The following is a 13,184-nucleotide window of genomic DNA, read 5'->3' on the forward strand; positions in this document are numbered from 1 at the left end:
TTGCAGTTGGTCAGCAGCCCAGCACCCTGGACCTCGCGGTAGGCGAGAGGGAGGGAGCTCCCGGGTGGGGACTGTGCGCGTGGAGGCTGGCTGCGCCGCCTCTCTGCGTCCATCGGGACCCTGCCTGGAATCCTCTCAATCTCCCCGACTCGCGGGGCTGCTCTCTGGGGAGTCGGAGAAGGCAGAAGAACAGCGTCAGTCACACGTTAAGGACCTTCTGGGAGGAGGAGGCTCAAAAAGCGAAGAGATAAGACGTCTCGTGCCCCCAGGCTGCGCATCACCCGCCCAGGGCAGCAAGACAAATTGTCCATCCCTTACCCTTCCGTGAGAGAAGGGAGGTCCGTGTGTGGCTCCCCAGGGGCGCCCAAGACAGTCGATCAGGCCCAGGCGCACTAGGCGGACTTGCACCATCGCCCTGGCTGTGGCGACCTCAGGCCACCCCCGGGGCCTGGATGCAGGAAGCGTCCCTGTAGGAGAGGTGAAAGGAGAGAGTCTGAGCTTGCAGGAGGTCGTTCTCCGCTCAGTGCCTGAACCTGGGGAACACAGATGAGAAAGCTGGACCCCTGATTCCCCAGACACTTTCTCCTTTCGCCCTCGGATCCCCTTCTCAGCTTCCTCTTTCCTGGACAGAGTTAGAAGAAACCACTTAGGGCTCATTTGGAGAAGTATTACTTAAGAGATTTTCTAAAATCCTCAAAACCCAAGACAATATTACCACAAAGAAGCTTTAGTTGCTGTCTTTTAGAATTATTTAATATAGATTCCCTAGAACAGTGTTTCTTCCTGGGAGTCTAGGTCCATCTGAGATGAAGCAAGCATGCTGGGCTTATGGTGGATCCTTCGGTATTAAAGACCCTAAATGTTACCTTGCAGATACAAGAAAGCTTAATGGGGTGCCAAGGCTTAATGAAGACAAGCAATACAGTATATGAGAACACCAAATCACAAAAGGGTTTCCCCAAATGTAGATCCATCTGCTGAGGAGAAGATTCATGACTTAATTAACCTCTTCTACTGAGGAGGCTTGGAAGAGCTGGAGTTTTGGGGTGAATCCCTGGGGTTCACAAGAACAACTACCTACAAATTTCAGAGAGGGCTTCGATGCCCAAAGAAAGTCCTGGGTACCCGGCTCTAACAAGTTTTCGAATTCTGCTTCACTTGGTAGTCAGAACCAGGTGGATAAAATAAAGCATTTCCTTCACTGGAGAATAGGAAAACAACACATCATCAAAACTTGCTCATTTTCCTTGGATCGGTACGGGGGGAGGTACATTCACGGCAAGTGGGATGGTACACAGAAGTCTCAGGCAGGGAGGGATCTCTGGCTAAATGCAGCTTCTGTTTTTACAGCTTACTGAGGGAGAGCTGTTAGTTTTTCTAAGCATAAACCGGGCATTGGTTCTTTAAGCTCAATGTTTAGGCTACAAAGCACATCCACCCGTCGTACATGCTTACCTTCAGAAAAGGAATGGTTCCGACCTCAAACTCAGCAAAATCTCGAGTGCATTACCATACTCGGAGAACACCTAAGCAAATCTCTTTGGAATTGTGCAGAGTACCTGGAATGCTAAGCACCAGCCACTACCCCCAAGAAAAATAAATCCTTAATTCTCAGCCAGATACACCTGCTTTGGATAGGATTATTAGTGTTATTTGTATCTTTTCTTTTCAAACGGATAGTTTTACTCACAGAGTTTTTTTCTGCTCAGTGCTTGCTATTTTTATCTTACCTTAAAAACCCTGAGACCAGGCCAGGCGCCAGACTTCTGAGGCACCCCCGGGACGGGTGGTGACTAGAATTCCGTAGGCTCCTATGTTAGAATCACATTAGCGTTCCCTCACGGTCCGGAGGGAAGCCTGGCGTGTGTTAGTTAGATCAGCACGGGGGAAGTCCGGTGAGCAGGCTGGCTTTAAGCAATGCCAGGGGAGGACCTTAAGGCAGAGGAAGCTGTCTCAGTACATTTGTTTCTGTGGATTAAAGCAGTAGAGGGAACGTTGGTGGTGGACTCTGCTGGTTATTCTGTTATGTTTCTGAGCTCCCTCCTCTGCCCTGTTCTCTGACCCAGAGGCCAATCTCTATGGGCCACATCACCCAGTTTTCCTTGCTTTTCGGCTTCCAATTAGGTTTGGCCAATGTAGGGGCAATGGTGCAGGTGTGGAGGGCAGGAGGACTCACTCCTCCTGCTTTCTCCCCTCACTGGGGCTTTGTCCTTTCCTGCCTGTCTGTGCCTGCAGCTCCTGTCCGGCAGCCCCTCTTCCCAGCTTCAACTCTCAATAGGCTCTGCGAATACCTCCTTTTTTCCCTCTTCCCCTTCAGATCAAAGATGGTAACACCTTCCTGCTGCTGCAAGACCTTGAATGTCAGTTCTCTTTAACCCCACCCATACCCATGTAAATAGTTCTTGAATTCTCTCTGGTTTCCTCCCCGTCCCCCAGTTAGACCCTTTTGAGTGGTGTCATCTGTTTCCCATGGGGACCTGACTGATGAGGAGAGGCATGAAGACTCATGGAAGTGAAATATGGTGTCTTCAATTCTTTCCAGTGTCATCTTCAAGCTATAATTCACCGAAAGGCTCTACTCCTTCCTGTCACCGCCCTGGAGTGCAGCTGTGAAGGCTCTAGGGTTTCTGAGGTGGCTAGTTTTCTGTAGGCAAGGCTGCCTTTGGGTCTAGCACGGGAGCAAACTCCGAGTTTGCCACTTTAATTTGCTTATTTGCATTTGATATCATTGTTAAGGTAATTGATGTTAAAACCAAATAGTGATAGTATCCGAGGTTTTTTCTGACCTCCTGTAAACTGACATTTGCTATAAACCAAGGACTGAGACTTTTGTTAGTGGTGAATTGTGTTAATATAACCAGGCACTGAAGTTTGTCCAGTGACCAAGGGTCTCCTGGGAGATGTTCCTGTGCATTCCCCAAGGCCTGACCATCTTTGGCTTCCTCATCTCTAGAACATTAAGTCGAGAGCACAGTTCTCTCCATACCTGTGTTGTGGCAACAACTCAGCCTTGACTGATAACTACACCAGTGACATCATTTGTGTGTACATCAGTGAGCTCTCTCTATGTGCCAGGCATGGTGCTAAACACAGAAGACACTAAATTTGAGCCAAGATGCTTACCTTCCAACTATTAAAACAATGCTTTGATATCATTATTGTTAAATTTTGCATACCCCTATAATTAGGAAAAGTTAGCAAAAGTGGAACTTCTAAGTCAAAAAACATGCAAGTGTTTAAGGCTTTTGGGACATTTTGCTACATAATATCTAGCAAAGTGGCAACAGAAATCCATGAGTGGCCCTATTCCCTCACTCCCATGCATGGATTCCATTGCCAACCTTGTAATTTAATTGGCAACAATTGTATACCATTGTTTTAATTTGCGTTTCTGAGATTACTACTGAAGTTGAATATTTTTATATTTCTATTGGCCATAAATATTTCTTCTTTTGGAAACTGCCTGTTCACACATTCTTTAGCCAGTTAAAATTTTTGAGGGCTTATCTATTTTTCATCTAAAGAATATTGATGCTATTCTGCCATAAATATTGTCAGTTTTTCACCGGTTTCCATTTGCATTATAATTTTGTTTATTTTTAAATGCATAGGTTTAAAAAATTCATTAATATTTTTATTTATAATTTTTGCCTTTTGTGGTTTAATGTTTACAAGTCTTATCTATACCTGCTACTCTTGTATAACAAAATCTTTCATGCAGCTGGAATTTATTTTGGTGCATAATGTGAAGTGAAGCTATAACTTTAATTATTTATTTTCCAAATAGTTAGACCTTTGGGCAGGCCCTAATTGGGAGGGGCCTTGAATTCTCTTCGGAGAATTTTGTTGGAATTTGTTCTGTGAGGATGCTCTGGAGGTATGGAAGCTAGAGTTACCTTGGGTCTTCCTTTACTTGCTGTGAGGTGAGCCAATAGGGGGCTCCAAAACTAGACGACAAGAGGACTGGCAGGTGGTGGTTGGAGAGTGAAAAAACTAGATGAAGTGGTAGTGTTTCAATTATCGCTGGAGTAATTTTATGCTTCTCTTTGAGTCTAATTCCCTTTTCTTTAAGATGGCACCAAAAGTGTTAACATTGTCATATGAAGGCATTACAATATTAACAATGAATTTGAAATGCCTTTAGATCAATAACTACTATTCCTCCTCCTCTTCCTTCTTCTTCCTTTCTTCTTTCCTTCCTTTCCCTCCATCCCTATTTCTTTCTTTCCCTCTTCCTTCCTTCCTTTCTCTCTCTCTCTCTTTCTTTCTCTCTCTCTCCCTTCTTCCCCCACTCCCTCCCTTCTTTCCTTCCTTCCTTTCCAGTAGGCCTAGAATAGAGTTCCTAACACAGTATTAATTTCCACCTTGGAGACCCAAAGTAAATCCTTAATCTCTTTGACCATCAGTACCTTATCTATAAAATGAAGTTAACAGTATCTAGCTCGTGGATTGTATTACACTATGATACGGATATCTGAATACTTAGCTACTGTTTTTGATTATAAAAAGTATTAGGGAACAATATTTATTTATCATTTAAACTGTTTCCTTACCATATTATAGACATATTTCAAGGGTACATTAATTTTTAAATTTTTCCATTTCGGGAACATGGTCTATATGTTACCTTTGTGCAGTGTCCAGGATGGTACCAAGAACAATTAGTCACTTCCTAAGCACTTTGATTATTTGCTTATTTTAATTAGCAAAGAAAAGTAATTTACTTATTGTCTGAGCAGGTTACTCCCATGCTTACAGTAAAGCCCCCTCATGGAGCACCCCCTGGGCAGTGGGATGTGATGTGGGTGCAATGAAACCTCAGAGATGGCAGGTCTTTCTCATCTTGTGCGCACTCAGCAACCATCTTTGAATTCATTATGTTAGGGAGCAAAGCAACAAACCTTCGAGGTAAGAGTAGTATCTCCACTTTACAGGTGAGGTTGCAGAAACACAGAGAGGGAAGCCACTTGCCCAAGTGGCAACTTTAGATGTCCCTACCTGGCTATGTGCCTTTACAGTGGGGGCTTTCCTCACAGATGCCTGAGGGTGCCTGAGTACCTCCGCCTCCACAGGTGGGCTGCTTGGAGGCCCAGCACAGGAGCATCCTTTCATCTTGAGCTTCTGGGACGCATGTTGCCCCTTCCAGCATCTGGAGTCTCATGGAGGACTTCTAGAAGGTTTTATCTGCCACTTCCCTGATCTCATTGATTAGTTGCCTGACTATTCGGAGAGAGAGAGGTTGGTGGAGAGTAGAGGCATATAAACTAGATGTTTGAGGTCCTGCTAAGTACTGGGCACTGAGCAAAGCATTGCCATCTGCACGATTTTGTCTAATTGGTTTTCTTTTTTGCCCTTTTAAACAGCGGTGAAAGATAACACAGGAAAATGAACAAAACAGAAAACAATGGCTTATCACAAAGGAAAAACTCAAGCAGCCATCACCAAGGTTAAAAAATGGAACAGTGCTAGCACCCTAAGACTCCGTAGTGGTCACCCACTCACCATCACCTTCCCCTCCCAAGAGGACTACCATCCGACTCTTACGGTGATTACTCTCTTGTGTTTCTTTGTAGTACTTCAGCTGAGCATGCGCTCATAAGCACTATAGTTTTTGCTGGCTTGGGTTTTAAAGTACAGCATGTACTCCTTTGTGTCTGGTTTCTCAGCTCAACGTTACAATTGTGAGAGATTCGTCTATGTTCTCCACAGATGAAGTTTCCTCATTTCCTTCATGTATAATATTTCATTTCATGAATATACCACAATTAATTTATGCATCCTACTTTTCATGGACATTTGGATTGTTACCACTTTTTAGCTATTATGAAGCTATCAATATTGGGGTACATGTTTCTCAGTGCATGTGTGTATGCATTTCTATTGGGAGTGCAATCACTGGGGCATAGAGTGTGTATATTCAACTTGAATAGATATTGCCAATTATTGCTTTTTATAACCTTTCTTACCTCAGACGTCAAAAACTCTGAATATGGCCGAATCCGGGATTCTAACAGAAACTCTCCAGAAGTGAATCTCATGCCTTTGATCTCAAGATTCTCTTTATGAAATGTACCTTTAATTGGCATGTAGTGCAGACATATAGTTTAAAAACATACTCCTCCTCCAAAAAAAAGGCTTTAAATCTCTTGGTCCAGCATTATTCGTTTAAATGCAGAAAGAACAAGAATGCCAAGTAAGCAATTGGTCAAGTTGGGCAAAAGCGGCGGATCTAGGGGTCTCCAGCGCAAGAGGCTCTTTGGGACCAGCGTCGTCACCGCCGAGAGAGCGGAGCCCGCTCCCCCTGGGTTTGCGCCCCCAGTCCGAGGCCGCCCCGGAGCTGCTTCCGCGGCGCGGACACGCGCGGGGTGGGCACGCGCGGGGTGGGCGCCCACTGCGCGGAGGGATCCGCGGGAGCAGGGGGCGGGCGCGGCTTGTTGCTGGGCAACGAAGCGCGTTCTTCCTTCCCACCCACCGGGTCCGAGCCCACCCGGCCGCTCCGCCCCCGAAAGGCCGGTTGGGTACTCTGCCGGGCGGCGGCGGTGCCAACCTTCCCGCCGCCTGAATGGGAGCAGGGCCGTCCCCGGAGGAGGGTGAGAGGAGGATGCTGCCCGGGCGCGGTGACTTCGTCTGGGAGGCGTGGGAAGGAGAGGCTGCGATATTGGGGCGGAGCTGTGGTCGCCTCGTGCCACCTCTCTAACCCGCTCCGATCTCCGCGAAAGTCAGGGGGCAACGTAGGGCTGGGGGTGGAGAAGGGATTGGGGCTGAAGTAGGGGCTGGGCTGCTTTGGGATTGCGGCTGGAGAGCCCGGGTGACGCGGAGCGGGGAGGAGTGAAAAGCTGGTGGAAGGGAAGGACAGGTAGACTGTGACGACCGGGCTGTGGGGAAGGGAGAAGGCGTTAGGAAGGCCAAAGAGGGCGAGGAATCAGGCGGTTGTGGGGAGGGTGAAAGGTCACGGTGGAGGGAATTTAATTTCCAACTCGCTGACCTTTTCTGCTCTCCCTTGTCAGGGGCTGGTTGTTTGGGGCAAACCTTAAACACCACTAGGTGCCCCTCCCCCACTCACCATCGTCGTGTGTCGTGTCCCCCCCCTCCCCCCCCCCCCCCCCCCCCCCCCCGCACCGTCAGTGTGTCTAATTTCAGAATCGGACGCTGTTTCTTGAGAGCGGCCCTACAGCCCTTTGGTGGGCAGTGGGACCCTGCAGGCTTAGGGCTAGGAGTATTTGCCCTTGGAGGCCACAGACCCACAATGAAAGGACTGGGGACTACCACTGCAGGAGTTTAAAGTTCAAGAGTTCTTATTTTTAGCATGCAAATATAAAAGTGTAACGAATTGTTTTTTCCTATTTACAACGTTAGAGAGATGTAATTTCTATTCAATGAACTGCACAGAATGTCCGGTTTGTATAACGTACTGGTGTACAACTTGAGTGTTGACAGACGTATACACCTTTAAAAGAGTTACTGCAATCAGGAGAATTCCTCTGCCCCCTTCGCTGTCCACCCGCTTCTCAGGCGCTGGACCAACTACTGATCTGTTGAGTGACACTATAGAATAGGTTGTATTTTCTAGAATTTTATATAAGTGGAAGCATGCAATATATACTCTTCTGTGTCTGGCTTCCTTTATTCAGCATTGTGTTTGGCTAGGACCTTTGTCTCCATTGCTGTAGCTTTATAGTATGTTTGGAAATAGGGTAGTGTGAGTCCTCTAGCTTTTTTTTTTTTTTTTCTTTTAAAAAGGCACTTTAGGGGCCGGCAGTGGTGCAGCGGTTAAGTTCTCAAGTTCCACTTCGGCAGCCCAGGGTTGGCTGGCTCGGATCCCAGGTGCGGACATGGCACCGCTTGGCACGCCATGCTGTGGTAGGCATCCCACATATAAAGTAGAGGAAGATGGGCACAGATGTTAGCTCAGGGCAAGTCTTCCTCAGCAAAAAAGAGGAGGATTGGCAACAGATGTTAGCTCAGGGCTAATCTTCCTAAAAAAAAAAAGTCACTTTAGCTACTTTAAGTCAATCGAATTTGTGTATACATTTTAGAATCAGTTTGTAATTTCTATAGAAAAGCTTGCTGGAATTTTGTTTGGGATTGTATAGAATCTATAGATCTATTTGTGGAGAATTGTCATTTTAACAATATTGAGTCATCGAGTTTACAAAAATGGTTCATAAATTTATGGTGGTATTCCATTTCTCTTAGCAATATTTTGTAATTTTCAGTGTGGAGATTTTGGACATCTTTTGTTGGATTAATTCCTAAATATTTTATGTTCTTTTGGGGGGGGGCATTATTTTCCAATTGTTTGATGCTAGTGTATAAAAATACACTTGATTTTGTATGTTAACCTTGTGTTGTATAACCTTGATAATTCACTCAGCACTAGTAATTGTTTTGCAGATTCCTTGGAATTTTTAACCTAAAATTTATGTCATCTGCAAATGGGGATAGTTTTACTTTTTCCTTTTCAATCTTTATCCCTCTTATTTCTTTTCCTTGCTATATTGCAATGGCCAGGACCTCTAGTACAATGTTGAATAGATGTGGTAAGAGCTGAGACATTTTTGCCTAGTTGTCACTTTTAGGGGGAAAGCAAAAATATAATGTTACCTGTAAGTTTCTTTGTAAGTTCTCTTAATCAGATTGAGGATGTTCTCTATGAGTCATAGTATGCCCAGATGTATTTATTTATTTTTATCATGAATGGGTATTAGATTTTGTCAAATGATTGTCCACTATTGAAATGATCATTTTTTCCCCCACTATATTCTGTTTATATTGTGAATTATATTAATTTTCAAATGCTAAATGAATTTTTCAACCCTGGGATAAACTCTATATGATCAGGATATATTATCCTTTTTAAAAATATATTTTTGGATTTGATGTGCTAATATTTTATTAAAGATTTTTGCATCTATGTTCATGAGAGATATTGATGCATAAATTTTCTCTTTTAAAAAAATGATTTTCTCAGGTTTGGTATTAGGGTGTGCGAGTCTCAGAAAATGAGTTCCTTCCTCCACTATTGTCTGAAACCAATCTGTAAGATTGATCTTATTTCTTTCTTGAGTGTTTGAGAGAACCATCTGGGCCTGGAAGTTTCTTTGTGGTAAGATTTATGGTAATAAATAAGTTTATTTAATATAGAACTATTCAGATTTTCTGTTTCTTCTGTTAACTTTGGTAAGTTGAAATTTTCAGAGAGTTTCCCAGTTTGTCTGAATTGTTGGATTTGTTGGCATAAAGTTATTTATCATATTCTTTTATTATCCTTTAATATCTTTAGGATCTCTCGTGAAAATCCTCTTTTTATTCTTGATAGAGGTGATTTTTGTTCTTTCTCTTTTATTCTTAACAGTCTAGCTAGGACTTTTTAGAAACTTGTTGATTTTTTTTTTAAAGAACCAGCTCTTGGCTTTGTTAATTTTCTCAATTGTTTGTCTGTTTTCTATGAATTGATTCATGTCCTTATACTTACCTCCTTCTATTTACTCTGGGTATACTTAACTCCTCTTTTTCTAGATTCGCAACGTGGAAAATTCATTTATTGATTTTAGTCCTTCTCTTAGTTTTCTTGTATCTGAATATGTCTTCATTTTTCTTTTTTAAAGATTTTATTTTTTCCTTTTTCTCCCCAAAGCCCCCCGGTACATAGTTGTATATTCTTCATTGTGGGTCCTTCTAGTTGTGGCATGTGGGACGCTGCCTCAGCGTGGTTTGATGAGCAGTGCCATGTCTGCGCCTAGGATTCGAACCAACGAAACACTGGGCCACCTGCAGCGGAACACGAGAACTTAACCACTCGGCCACGGGGCCAGCCCCTGAATATGTCTTCATTTTCCCTTCACTTTTCTTAAAGAATATGCTTGCTTGATATAGAATTCTGTGTTGACAGTTTTTTGTCCTTTAGCACATTACAAATCTTGTTTTACTGTCTTTTGGCCTCAGTGGTGTTTGATGGGAAGTCTGTGGTCATTTGAATTGTTATACTATAAATAATGTGTTGTTTTTCTCTGTCTGCTTTCAGTATTTTATCTTTGTCTTTGGTTTCCAGCAGCTTACATGGGATTTCCTTTGACTTTATCCTGCTTGAAATGTACTGAGCTTTTTGAATCTATAAATTTATGTATTTCTCTAAATTTGGAATGTTCTCAGATATCATTTGTTCAAATATTTTTTCCACTCCATTCTCCCCTCTCCTTTTGTGCTTCCGATCACCCATATGTGAGAGCTTTTGATATTGTCTCACAGGACTCTGAAGCTTCTTTTTATTTCTTAAAGATTTTTGCTCTCTCTTTTAAATATTGTGTAATTTTTGTTGATTTATCTTCCAGTTCACTGACTCTTTTCTCTGATATCTCCATTCTGCTAGTCAATTTTTATTTAAAATACTGTTTTTTCAGATGTAAAATTTCTGTTTATTTTTTATTTCTCTGCTAAGATTTTCTATTTTTTATTCATCTTTAGCTTATTTTCTTTTACTTCATTGAGCATAGTTATAATAGCTGCCGTAAAGTCCTTGTTTAATAATTTCAACATCTAGGTCATCTCTCGACGGGCACCTATTAATTGTCTTTGCCCTTGAGAATGGGTCACATTTCCCAGCTCTTTTAATGCCAAGTGTATTTTGGTTATTTCCTGGACATTGTGAATGATTTGCTGTGTAGACTCTGGGTTCTATTATATCCCTCTGAAGAATATTGATTTTTTTCATTCAGCAGGCAATTCACCAGGTTTGACTCACATTAAGCTCTGTCTCACTGTCTGTGGTTGGAGGTTAAGTCCAGCTAAATCTCTGTTCAGCTCTTTTAAGCCTTTGCTGTGTTGCCTTGAGTTTCTTCCACATCTTCATGCTTCAGAGGTCAGTCTAGACTTGTGTGGGGGTTTAGACACAGAACTAGGGGATTACTTTCTCTGCTCCCTCGCCTCTGGGGTTTCTCTCTCATGCCTCAGTGGTGGTAGTTGCCTTCGTTCTTTTCTCTGACTGGAATGATGAAGGGCTTTCTATTAAAGTTTTTGCTACTTGCACTATGCCGTTCTGCAGTATGGATGGCATTTAGGGAAAAGCCACAATAAGCCTGGAAACTCACCTCCAGGATAGGGTTTCCATAAATTTTGACTCTCTTTCACAATCTGCCTGCTTTTGTTTATTTCTAAGAATCATCAGGTAGTTGTTTTTTATGTTTTATCTAGAGTTTATAAATTGTTATTAGTGGGGGATTAATCTGTAAGATGTGGAATACAACAAATTGCTTTTGAAATTGAGAGCATGCAACATTTAACATCTCAAAAGCATGATGTTAATAATTTAAAAAAATTCTTTCATTTTCCTATTTTGGCTGTTTAAGCACTTAGATGAAGAAAGTCCAAGAAGGAAAAATAGAACATGGGAAAAAGAAAAAGGCAGGGAAAATGTTTTGTTGTTCCACTACCCATTATGTTTGCAAGTATGTATGTATTTTTGTATGTGTGTAGGTATATTCACAAGAGATATGTGCATACTCTAGGTACTGGTTATAAAGAGTTGAATAAGTTAAGTTTTTGCAGTCATTGAAATTTCTATGGGCTTCTGAATAGTTTAGAAAAAAGTCTTTTCTGAGCTTGAAAATAGCTTTTCTCTATTTTCTATATCATTTTTAACCAGCACAATATAAATGTTAGTTACTATTATTGATATTACTAGGATTAAAGGCAGCAAAAACAAGTATTATAGAAAGTGTGGAAAAATAGAAAAAATTACTATTCTTCCATTTTCTTAGCAAAATTGTTAAAATGTTTGTATATTTCCTTTCAGACTTTCTCATAAATTATAATCAGTGCACAATAGATCTCCTTTCTACTGCTGATATTTCAGAAGCAAATATTGCTTTCCAGAATATTTTCACTTTCCTTGCAGTGCTAAAGATTTTATGTGATGAGATGGACTGTCCTTGGGCTTTGGTGTTTCTTTTGGAACTTTAGTGTTGTGTATTGGAAGTTGATGTGGTGTGAAATTTAGGAAGTGGATTGAGGTGATATTTGGCGATGGACCCAAGAGAACGCAATGGGTCACCCTTCCCACTGAGGGGACAATATACAGGAGGAGGTCAAGGCCAGGTAATCCGTAGAACCAGCTGGGGCTTTGGGTCCATTCCCAGTGTAATACTCTGATGGGCTAGGCCTGACATGAAGAACTCCTTTCCCTCTGTGAGGTGTTCATGTAGCTTGGAACTAAGTCATCTGGTGGTCTGCTCTATTTATTTCTACTTTAGTTAGAATCTAGAGCAGAGTTTCTGATCTTCTGTTCCAATAGGGGGAGCAGCCAGAACTGCATGAAGCGGAGAGCAACCTATTCCAGAGTCTAGAGAATTCACACAAGCAACCCTCCTGGGGCTTTAACCGTTTTTGGCAAAGCTTCCTCCTTAGGTCTGCCCAGACCTTGTGGGAGAGGAGAGAAGGCTGGCTCTTGGCCTGTGGGACTACCTCACTGCTCAGGCACTGAGCCTCTTGGTAGAGGAGGAAGGAAGAGGCAGAGTTCCAATAACTGGGAAAGAAGAGAAGAGTGAAATTACTGCTTGGGTTGCAAAGATTTCAAGCACCTTCTGTCCTATTTTAAAGTGTAGGGTAAAGCTAATCAACCTAGCTTGTGAGCAGCAGGCTTGACCTCTTATGTAGATTAATACTTTCCCCTTTCAGGACAGCTACATTGTTTTCCCTTGAGTATCTCCAAGCCAGAACTAGTCTCTTTCTTTTAATAAATTGCTACTAAGAAAAAGAGAACATATTATTTTCCCATGAGACTGGATATTTAAAAATCATTTTACATATTTTGTAGCGTTGAGGGGTGGGTGGGGGCTATAAAGGCACCAAGCTTTGATGGACTGGCCCATTTAGCATTGGGATACCACCTACTTTGAAAAACACAATAGAAGTTCCCGTGAAATTTAGAAGTTCTATTTTCTTTTGGTTTATTTTTACATGTAAGGAACAACTTTCCTGTGAAGAACTCAGAGGAATGTACTGAGAAACGTTAAACAACGAACGCTTGTTAAACTGCAATAGCAAAGCAAGGGTCTGGGGGAAGTTGGGAAGGGAACACCAAGCGGGAACTAAGCAACAAAGGGAAGGCAGTTGGGAGAATCAAGTCAGGTTCTCCTCAGGTATCAGTGTGTTTCTGGTCCGGGCTCTGTCCCAGTCACTACCTTTCA

Source organism: Equus asinus, chromosome 2 (genome assembly GCF_041296235.1).
Source record: "Equus asinus isolate D_3611 breed Donkey chromosome 2, EquAss-T2T_v2, whole genome shotgun sequence".
Classification (NCBI taxonomy): Eukaryota; Metazoa; Chordata; class Mammalia; order Perissodactyla; family Equidae; genus Equus; species Equus asinus.